This window comes from Bos grunniens, chromosome 15 (genome assembly GCF_055505025.1).
Source record: "Bos grunniens cultivar Pamir isolate PY7600 chromosome 15, Bosgru_T2T1.0, whole genome shotgun sequence".
NCBI lineage: Eukaryota > Metazoa > Chordata > Mammalia > Artiodactyla > Bovidae > Bos > Bos grunniens.
Window position 1 is genome coordinate 17,571,806 of NC_141179.1, and position 10,768 is coordinate 17,582,573.

At 42.6% G+C, this 10,768-nt stretch overlaps 1 long non-coding RNA gene and 1 other non-coding gene across 2 annotated transcripts; both read left to right on the forward strand.

The window, feature by feature from the left end:
• Nucleotides 1–5,262: 5,262 nt before the first annotated feature.
• LOC147357367 (uncharacterized) lies at nucleotides 5,263–8,439 on the forward strand. Its single transcript, XR_015141800.1, has 2 exons — nucleotides 5,263–5,407; nucleotides 8,133–8,439. It is a non-coding gene; the product is annotated as an uncharacterized LOC147357367 (long non-coding RNA).
• Nucleotides 8,440–10,068: 1,629 nt separating this feature from the next.
• On the forward strand, nucleotides 10,069–10,194 carry LOC147357368 (U6atac minor spliceosomal RNA). Its single transcript, XR_015142524.1, has one exon. It is a non-coding gene; the product is annotated as a U6atac minor spliceosomal RNA (small nuclear RNA).
• The last annotated feature ends 574 nt before the right edge of the window (nucleotides 10,195–10,768 follow it).

The following is a 10,768-nucleotide window of genomic DNA, read 5'->3' on the forward strand; positions in this document are numbered from 1 at the left end:
AAGAAATGTAAGAAGGCAAAGTGGTTGTCTGAGGAGACTTTACAAATAGCTGAGGAAAGAAGAGAAACGTAAGGCAAGGGAGAAAGGAAAAGATATACCCAACTGAATGCAGGGTTCCAGAGACCAGCAAGGAGAGATAAGAAGCCCTTCTAAAACAATGCAAAGAAATAGAGGAAAACAATAGAATGGGAAAGACTAAAGATCTCTTCAACAAAACTGGAGATATCAAGGAAATATTTCACTCAAGGATGGACACAACAAAGGAAAGAAATGATGAGGAGTTAACAAAGCAGAAAAGATTAAGAAGGGTCAAGAACACACAGGACTATACAAAAAGGGTTTTAATGACCTGGATAATCATGATGGTATTGGCCACTCACCTAGAACTAGACATCCTGGAGTGTGAAGTCAAGTGATCTTTAGGAAACATTACCATGAACAAAGTAGTGGAGGTGTTGGAAGCCCAGATGAGCTGTTTCAAATCCTAAAGATGATGCTGTAAAAGTGCAGCACTCTATATGTCAGCAAATTTGGAAAACTCAGCAGTGACCACAGGACTGGAAAAGGTCAATTTTCATTCCAATCCCAAAGAATGGCAAATGATAAAGAATGTTCCAACTACCATATGATTACATTCATTTCACATGCTAGCAAGGTAATGCTCAAATCCTTCAAGCTAGCCTTCAGCAGTTCATGAACTGAGAACTTGCCACAGTTTCAAGTTATGTACAGGTATCAGAGGAGGAAACATAAAGCAGGCCTAACAGGGCAGAACTTAAGTCCTTTAATGTGGAGCTGAGCCATCTCCATCCTTGGTGTATACTGGGCGTGTGACTGCAAAAGTCTGACTGCTAAAACTGACATAGATCTGCTGTAAACAGCTGAGGCTTGAGCACTTCTCTGCTGTGATACACCTCAATTTCTCTTGGAGAAAGACATCCAGCCTAGGATTCAAACACTGTTTTACTACTCCTGTCTCACACTATTGCTGTTTTCCTCCCTACAACTTTGTCAGGGCCTATCCATAAATGCCATCATGGGCATCACATAGCAAGTTGCTTACCCCCTGAGGCAAATGATCTTCAGCCTTATTTTCATGTGGCTGGTAAAAGAGTTCATGATTAGATTCTAGGCCCCCAAAAGCTAGAAAACAGTAAGTCAACATCAAATAGCTAGACAGGATTTCTGTAACTTCCTCCTCACATGTCAAATCACCCAGGAAGTAGGCTTCACTGTGATGAGATGTCCCATTTGCTGAGTCTTCAAGAGTTGGTCCTCCTCAGTAAGAAAGGAATGTAAGACCTCACAGCAGAATTCTCTTTCAGCAACTGCTGGTTTAAATGCCCTAGACCATATTGTTGGGCTTCCCAGGTAGCTCAGCTGGTAAAGAATCTACCTGCAATGCAGGAGAACCTGGTTCTATCCCTGGATTGGGAAGATCCCCTGCAGAAGGGATAAGCTACTCACTCCAGCATTTTTGGACTTCCCTGGTGGCTCAGATGGTAAAGAATCTGCTTGCAATGTGGGAAACCTGGGTTCGATCCCTGGGTTAGGAGGAAGGCATGGCAATCCACTCCAGGATTCTTGTCTGGAAAATCCCCATGGACAGAGGAGCCTGGTGGGCTAGAGTCCATGGGGTTGCTAAGAGTCAGACTTGGCTGAGCAACTAAGAACAGAGCATATTGTTTCCAGGGTAAAGTCAAGGCCTGGAAGGCACAGGTGAGACTCAGAGTCCACTCATGTTATTCTTTGCAAGTTAGGTTGTCAAAGGCAACTCTCCAACTCCCTAGTGGATGTAAAGCCCTAAAAGATACACATGTACTCAGGTAAGGATAAAACACATTTGGTAGTCTCAGTTCAGTTCAGTTCAGTTCAGTCGCTCAGCCGTGTCTCCATGAATTGCAGCATGCCAGGCCTCCCTGTCTATCACCAACTCCCAGAGTTCACTCAGACTCACGTCCACTGAGTTGGTGATGCCATCCAGCCATCTCATCCTCTGTCATCCCCTTCTTCTCCTGCCCCCAATCCCTCCCAGCATCAGAGTCTTTTCCAATGAGTCAGCTCTTCGCATGAGGTGGCCAAAGTACTGGAGTTTCAGCTTTAGCATCATTCCTTCTGAAGAACACCCAGGGATGATCTCCTTTAGAATGGACTGGTGGGATCTCCTTGCAGTCCAAGGGACTCTCAAGAGTCTTCTCCAACACTACAGTTCAAAAGCATCAATTCTTTAGCGTTCAGCTTTCTTCACAGTCCAACTTTCACATCCATACATGACCACTGGAAAAACCATAACCTTGACTAGAAGGACCTTTGTTGGCAAAGTAATGTCTCTACTTTTGAATATGCTATCTAGGTTGGTCATAACTTTCCTTCCAAGGAGTAAGCATCTTTTAATTTCATGGCTGCAGTCACCATCTGCAGTGATTTTGGAGCCCAGAAAAATAAAGTCTGACACTGTTTCCACTATTTCCCCATCTATTTCCCATGAAGTGATGGGACCATAGGCCATGATCTTCGTTTTCTGAATGTTGAGCTTTAAGCCAACTTTTTCACTCTCCACTTTCACTTTCATCAAGAGGCTCTTTAGTTCCTCTTCATTTTCTGCCATAAAGGTGGTGTCATCTGCATATCTGAGGTTATTGATATTTCTCCCAGCAATTTTGATTCCAGCTTGTGCTTCTTCCAGCCCAGCGTTTCTCATGATGTACTCTGCATATAAGTTAAATAAGCAGGGTGACAAAAATAGTAAAAGGAGTACATCAAGGCTGTATATTGTCACCCTGCTTATTTGGTAGTCTAGCAGCAGCTAAAAACAGGAGAAGCCACCAGCAAGAAGAGTCAGGATCTCTTCAACCACTGTTGGCAGGGTCTGCTTAAACCCCAGGGGAAGTACAGAACTGCACAGAGAAACTAAACATCAGTTCACCGGTGTTGCTCGAAAACAGTATATTCAGAAAACAGGACAGACTTGTAAGTGACATGCAAGCAACAGAAGGTGGCAAAGTCATCACAAAACAGTGACAAAAGGAAGAGAGATCCAACAGCAGGCAAACCTTAGAATTCCCAGCAGGCATCTTCACCAGGAAGTCCCTTCCTGACCCAGGGATTGAACCCCTGTCTCTAGCATCTCCTGCATTGGCAGTCAGGTTCTTTACCACTAGTGCCACCTGGGAAGCCACAGCAGGAAGTCCACCAGGAGGTAAAAGGCTTGAAGAGTTTACAAGCAAAGTGATCTCCTTTGGAGAACTCCTAAAAGCAAAGCAGGGTCTCCCTTCTCAAAGAAAGCAAATTTGTTCTCAGGACATGGATTCAGTAGTAACGGACAGGAAGCACTTTCAAAAGGCTCCCAGACTAAACCTGAAACTGAGCAGCAGGTAGGAGCCTTACAGAGGCTTTCAAATCCCTGTTGGGGGAAGCAGCTGTGGCAGCAGCTGCTTTGGGTCTACAGGTGCGCTCAAAAGGCTCCCACTGGGAGAACAAGCCAAGCCTTCAGGTCACAGAGATGGAGGGGGCATCTGATTTATACCTCTTAGAGTGGTCAGGTAGGCCCCATCTCCTGGTTTCTTTCAACTATTCAAATTTTACATTGTTAATTCAATTTTTCTTAATCAAGCCATAAACTCTTTGAAGCCCACAGCTTATACTTTTGTATCTTACACTTTGGCATCCAGGATTAAGTACTGCATATAAGTAGTACTAATATATATTTGCTGACTCATTCTACTGCTAATTTAGAGGCAGCATGGTACAATAGAGAAGCACCCTGCATAGAAACACAAGCATTTAATTCTGGCAAATCTTGTCACTTTTATGCACTTCAGTTCTTTCTGCCCCTTCATGAATATGCATGTACTATAAGCTTAAAACTTTCCCAGTTTTGTTGTTCTGAGATACCCTGCTTTGGGAAGATCCCTGGTGTTCTCCTTACTTGCTGCAAGTAATAATAAATATTTCCTTCTCCTAATCTTAGGCTTAGTTGTGTCTTTTGGCTTGACACATGACAATAGGTGAACCCAGTTTGGTGTAACACTGTTAATTTTTAAATTATGCTTCTTTAAGACTTACGGTTTCTTAAACATGCCTCAGGAGCCATCGTGCACAATGCGAGTGTGAAGAGGAAAGGGACACTGGTCCATGACCACTTTATTGAGAGCAGATTCACTTTTGTTGGTTTTACATTTTGGAGTTCAGAGTTGAAGTTTCATTTGTAAGAACGTTGTTGAACCCAAGTTCAACAAACCGTGAGGCCAAACAAACCAAAGCATCAGAATCTAGAGCAGAGAAAGCCTTATTGCAAGGGCCAATAAATCAAGGAGATTGGAGAGGAGGGTGGGTGCTCATGGTCTAATGACCCAAAATTTCAGGTGAAGTCTGACCTTCCTCTGAGTGATGGGTGGTAAGGTAACAGGGTGGTGTCCCCGGAATCCCAATCACAGCCTCTGGTTCCAACCGGTCTGGGGTCCTTGTGCTTATGCTCAGCTGGAAGTTATCATCCTCCCCCTGGGTGGGGGCCTTAGTCCCTATAGGAGAACTCAGAAGTGTATCAGGTTATCATGTATATCCCTTGAGGAGGAACCAGGACCCTGCCTCATGGCTGCACTAGTTTTCTTGACTGTCTTTCCTTTGTTTCTGTTATCCCTTAAACGCCTTACTCCCCTAACTCATAACTGTTTGAATCTGCCTTTGGAACTCAAGGAAGCTCTGAGAGGCTGAAACATTCCTACAAACAAGAAACAGGAGACATAGAAAGCCTTTTTTAAAAAAATCTGGGTGGGCTTTACTAGGTCCTGCTTGGTTTCTAGAGTTCTGTAACTAAATATTTTTGAGTCACCTGACTCAATTATTTCAAAGGTCCTTTTCACTTTAACATGATTTTGTAATTTCATAGACATTAGGTGGGAAGAATCTTATTAATTGAATTCCATCCTAGTGCAAGAACTGTGCTTCCTTTACCCTCACTCTCCATTTTTGCAGAGGTGAAATAAAGACAGCTGTGTTGTTTGCTTCTAACCACATACCTCTTTCACACCCTTCAGTTCAGTCATTTCAAATGTGTGACAACCTCCCTTTCCTCCAGCCTAATTAGTGTTTTAATTTTTAGGAGACTTATCTGAGACACCTCTATCTCTGCTAGCCTTAGATACATCTCTGATTCTTTTGATTTTTCCCTTTCAATGATGTTTTTATCTCTTACTTCTTACTATTACTTCTTTGCTGGCATAATGTTTGTTTTTTTCACCCCTCTGCCTATTCATACCCAAGCATTCTCAAAACCACTAAGAAATTTATGTGAGTGACATCTGTAGATTAACAGACTCAACAATGGAGAAGGAAAAATGATACAGGAAGAAGAAATGGAAAATACAATAGGAAATAAGGAAACCAAGAGGAGTAATAGAAGAAGGAGGTATGTATGGTCTCTCTGTAACCAAGCAGGACCCTATGTGGGCTTTCTGGGACAGACCCTTCCTTCTATGTCCCCTGCCTGCCTCTTGTCGTAGAAAAGCTACAGTCTCCCAGTCTTCCGCTGACTTACAAAAGCCTGTCTCAACAATTAATGGTTGAAAGTGCTACTGAAGAGTGAGTTCTTGTCTCAGCACAAAAGGATTCAGAGACAAAACATGGAGACCAAGAAAACAAAGCAAGGATTTATTAAGCACTTTATTACACTCAAAAGGGAAGAGTGGGTGGACTCACGTGAGTAACTACCATGAACTTCTTTGGCAAACTAGTTATATCAGTTCACTTCAGTCACTCAGTCGTGTCTGACTCTTTGCAACCCCATGAATTACAGCACGCTAGGCATCCCTGTCCATCACCAACTCCCAGAGTTCACTCAGACTCACGTCCATCGAGTCAGTGATGCCATCCAGCCATCTTACCCTCTGTTGTCCCCTTCTCCTCCTGCCCTCAATCCCTCCCAGCATCAGAGTCTTTTCCAATGAGTCAACTCTTTGCATCAGGTGGCCAAAGTATTGGAGTTTCAGCCTTAGCATCATTCCTTCCAAAGAAATCCCAGGGCTGATGTCCTTCAGAATGGACTGGTTAGATCTCCTTGCAGTCCAAGGGACTCTCAAGAGTCTTTTCCAACACCACAGTTCAAAAGCATCAATTCTTCAGCTCTCAGCTTTCTTCACAGTCCATCTCTCACATCCATACATGACCACTGGAAAAACCATAGCCTTAACTAGATGGACGTTTGTTGGGAAAGTAATGTCTCTGCTTTTCAATGTGCTATCTAGGTTGGTCATAACTTTTGTTCCAAGGAGTAAGCGTCTTTTAATTTCATGGCTGCAATTACCATCTGCAGTGATTTTGGAGCCCAGAAAAATAAAGTCTGACACTGTTTCCACTGTTTCCCCATCTATTTCCCATGAAGTGATGGGACCAGAGGCCATGATCTTCGTTTTCTGAATGTTGAGCTTTAAGCCAACTTTTTCACTCTCCACTTTCACTTTCATCAAGAGGCTCTTTAGTTCCGCTTCACTTTCTGCCATAAGGGTGGTGTCATCTGCATATCTGAGGTTATTGATATTTCTCCTGGCAATCTTGATTCCAGCTTGTGCTTCTTCCAGCCCAGTGTTTCTCATGATGTACTCTGCATATAAGTTAAATAAGCAGGGTGACAATATACAGCCTTGACGAACTCCTTTTCCTATTTGGAACCAGTCTGTTGTTCCATGTCCAGTATATGGTGGTGTAAAAATAAATGGGCAGAATATTCATTGGGGAGGGATGGTTTGGGGGTCATATTTCTTGATTTTCATCCCAGCTCTATCATCCCAAAGAGAGGAAGGATTTTTGTCCTTATTTACCCTTGGACAGCAAGGCGATCAAACCAATCAATCCCAAAGGAAATCAACCCTGAATATTCATTGGAAGGACTGATGCTGGAGCTGACACTCCAATACCTTGTCCACCTGATGTGAAGAGCTGACTCATTGGAAAAGACCCTAATGCTGGGAAAGATTGAAAGCAAAAGGAGAAGGGGGTGGCAGAGGAGAGATAGTTAGATAGCATCTAACTAGATAGGCTAGTTACATAGACTCATTGGACATCAATTTGAGCAAACTCTCTGAGATAGTGAAGGACAGGGAAGCCTGGCAAGTTGCAGTCCATGAGGTCACAAAGAGTCAGACACAACTTAATGACTGAAGAACAACAACAAAAGCCTTGATCAGAAGTGTTACAGCATCAGTGCATGATGGGTACTGATGCTGCTAAGTTGCTTCAGTCGTGTCCAACTCTGTACGACCCCAGAGATGGCAGCCCACCAGGCTCCCCCATCCCTGGGATTCTCCAGGCAAGTACACTGGAGTGGGTTGCCATTTCCTTCTCCAATGCATGAGAGTGAAAAGTGAAAGTGAAGTCGCTCAGTCGTGTCCGACCCTCAGCGACCCTATGGACTGCAGTCTACCAGGCTCCTCCATCCATGGGATTTTCCAGGCAAGAGTACTGGAGTGGGGTGCCATTGCCTTCTCCAGGTACTACTTATCTGCAAGGATAATTCCATTTTAATGAGAGAATAAGCAAAATGTTACATTAAGATGCTGAAAATTCCTGCATTTTCCCACCTATCTTTGTCTACCTCCAGGACACCTATCTCCTCAAGGTATATGGCTTCCTGTCAGTCAAAGGTTTCTGCTTTTCTTTGTTTGCCCAAAGACTCCTGTTGTTTACAAGATGTATGTTTTCCTGCCATTTAGCCTGGCCCCCTTTCTCTGCTCATATTTAGTGATCTTGTTTGTTGTTGTTTTAGTTGCTGATTCATGTCTGACTCTTTTGTGACCCCTCAGACTGTACTCATCAGGCTGCTCTGTCCATGGGATTTCCCAGGCAAAAACACAGGAGTGGGTTGCCATTTCCTTCTTCAGGGGATCTTCCTGATGCAGGGATCAAATGTGCATCTCCTACATTGGCAGGCAAATTCTTTGCCACTGAGCCACCTGGGAAGCCCATGTTTTGCTATATATCTGTTCTAATTAAAGGATGTGAATATGTAGTAGCTGGGCAAGGAGAACTGGTAACAATTTAAACATAAGTTAGCTACATGGCAGTCACAGAATCCTTAGTTCCTTTCTAAAATACATAGATAACAGTACCTGATGCACATTTCCTAAATTGTTTTACAGATACAAAAACTCCATGAAATGGAAGTTAACTATTTGATGACCAGGAGCACATAACAGCCTGCAGACCTACCCAAGTCCCCAAACTGATAACGTTAGCCCTTGTGACATGGCCCTGTTACCTCACCATCAACCAGTCAGAATTGTACATGATCCGATTACATACCTTGTGAACCCCCCACCCCCGTCACCATGCCTTTAAATATGCATTCCTTAAACCCCTCAGGAAGTTCAGATATTTTGAGCATTAGCTGCCCTGGACTCCCTGTCTACCACTTTACGATAAATGCTGTACTTTCTTTCACCACAATTTGGTCTCTGACTGGCTTTACTGTGCATGGGTGAGAGAACACAACATCTTGGTATACAGTGATATTTATTCTTTTATTCTGCTTCTCTAAAACATGCTCCAAACTGCCATTAAATATGGCACTGCTTTGGCTAACAATTTTTTAAAAACTTGCACTTTTTCTTTCATCTCATCAAAGAGCAGTCAACTAACATAATTTTGAAAGACAATATCACATAGTAGGTCACATGTGGACTCCATAGATAAATGACCTGGAATCTTGCCAGCTCTGATCTTGGTCTCTCTGTACTTCAAGTTCTTTAATATGGGATAATAATAGACCTCACCTTCACAACTGTCATGATGATGAAATAAGACGATACAAGTAAAATGTTTTGAATAAGTCCTGGCACAAAGAACCTTATTCTAAAAAAATGTTTTGCTTTACAGCTTTGCCCCCACCTTTTTCTAATACATCATGTTCCTTTGTAAATGCATTGGCCCAGTCTCCTGTGGCCTTACCGTGCCTACCACAGCCTAATAAATGTTAATGGTAAACAATAGCAATCATTGCTTCTCTCTGTGGAATGGCTATTGCTCTTGCTGTTTTGCTAGAAAAATACTAGTTTCACTCAGGCAAAGAAAGGTGGTAACCACATCATAATATATCCACAATAGGCCTGTTTAGGAGGTTTAGCCTTGGGCAACAAACAAATTTTATAATTTTATTGCAAGAATATAAAAAACAAGTGAGCTACAGTTCATGCTTTTACATAACTTGGCTTATCTCCTATGTGTCTGACTCTTATTAATCAGCTGTGCACTTTAGAATCACCTGGGAGTTTTTAAAAACAATATATACCTAGGCCCTGTCCCTAAAGGATTCTGATTCACTAGGCTTAGGTGATGTTCTGGCATGTTTATTTGGAATTGTTTATCTAAGTGGTTCTGATGTAGAACTAGTGTTCCAAGTATTCCTGGCCCATTGCCTTCCATTCAAAAAAAGCAATTTCAACTACTGGAGTTAAGAAAATCACCCACAATTTTTATGGCCTCTCCATATAAGTAGGTATACCAGTGATTTCTTAACAAATTATCTAATCACAGAAGTAAATGTCTGTAGTTTAAGTTTATAATCATGAAATTATGATTTCATAATTATGAATTATTTTCCATTTGGATTGAGGTACCAGAAACTCTTTGGGTGAGGTTTTCTACCATTTTAATGAGTAGAAAAGGGAGACTTTGTGGATAAGATGGTGGCTCCACCTGTAGACTCCAGTGCTGGGAAGCCTCAGACCAAACATTCAATCAGACTAGAACACAGCCTCACTCATCAGCAGACAGACTGTTTAAAGTCTCCATGAATAAACAACTGCTTGATAAAAAACACAGACCCATACACAGCCCTACTCACCAGATGGACAAAACCCAGATCCACCCACCAGAGAGTGGGTATAAGTCTCTCACATGAGGAAGCTTGCACAAGTCTCTAGACAGCCTCATTGACCAGGGGGTGAGGAGCAGAAGCTAGAAGAACTACAACCCTGAAGCTTGTGGAATGGAATACGCAAACACAGAAAGCTAGATAAAATGAGATGGCAGAAGAATATGTCCCAGATGAAAGCACAAGATAAAAACCCCAGAAGAATGTTGTATGAAAGGAGAGAAGGTTAGCACTCCCCTTGATGAGGACGGAAGAGGCTCTCAGGCCTGACAACATGTGTATGGTTAAGGCATTCCCTCCTACTTTGTGGCAGCTAAGCACAGTTTATTACAAACATACAATGGAGAAAAGACAGTCTCTTTAACAAGTGGTGCCGGGAAAACTGGTTAACCACGTGTCAAAGAAAGAAACTAGAACACTTTCTAACACTATATGCAAAAATAAACTCAAAATGGATTAAGCTCTAAATGTAACACCAGAAACTATTTAACTCTTAGGGGAAAACATAGGCAGAACACTCACTGACATAAATCACAGCAGGATCCTCTATGACCCACCTCCCGGAGTAGTGGAAATAAAAACAAAAATAAACAAGTGGGACCCAAATTAAACTTTAATTAAATCAATGAGCTAAAGGAAATCAGTCCAGAATATTCATTGAAAGGACTGACGCTAAAGCTGAAACTCCAATACTTTGGCCACTGATGCGAAGAACTGACTCATTGGAAAAGACACTGATGTTGGGAAAGATTGAAGGCAGGAGGAGAAAGGGACACCAGGGGTTGAGATGGTTGGATGGCATCACTGACTCAACGGATATGAGTTTGAGCAAGCTTCAGGAGTTGGCGATGGACAGGGACGCCTGGCATGCTGCAGTCCATGGGGTTGCAGAGTCGGACATGA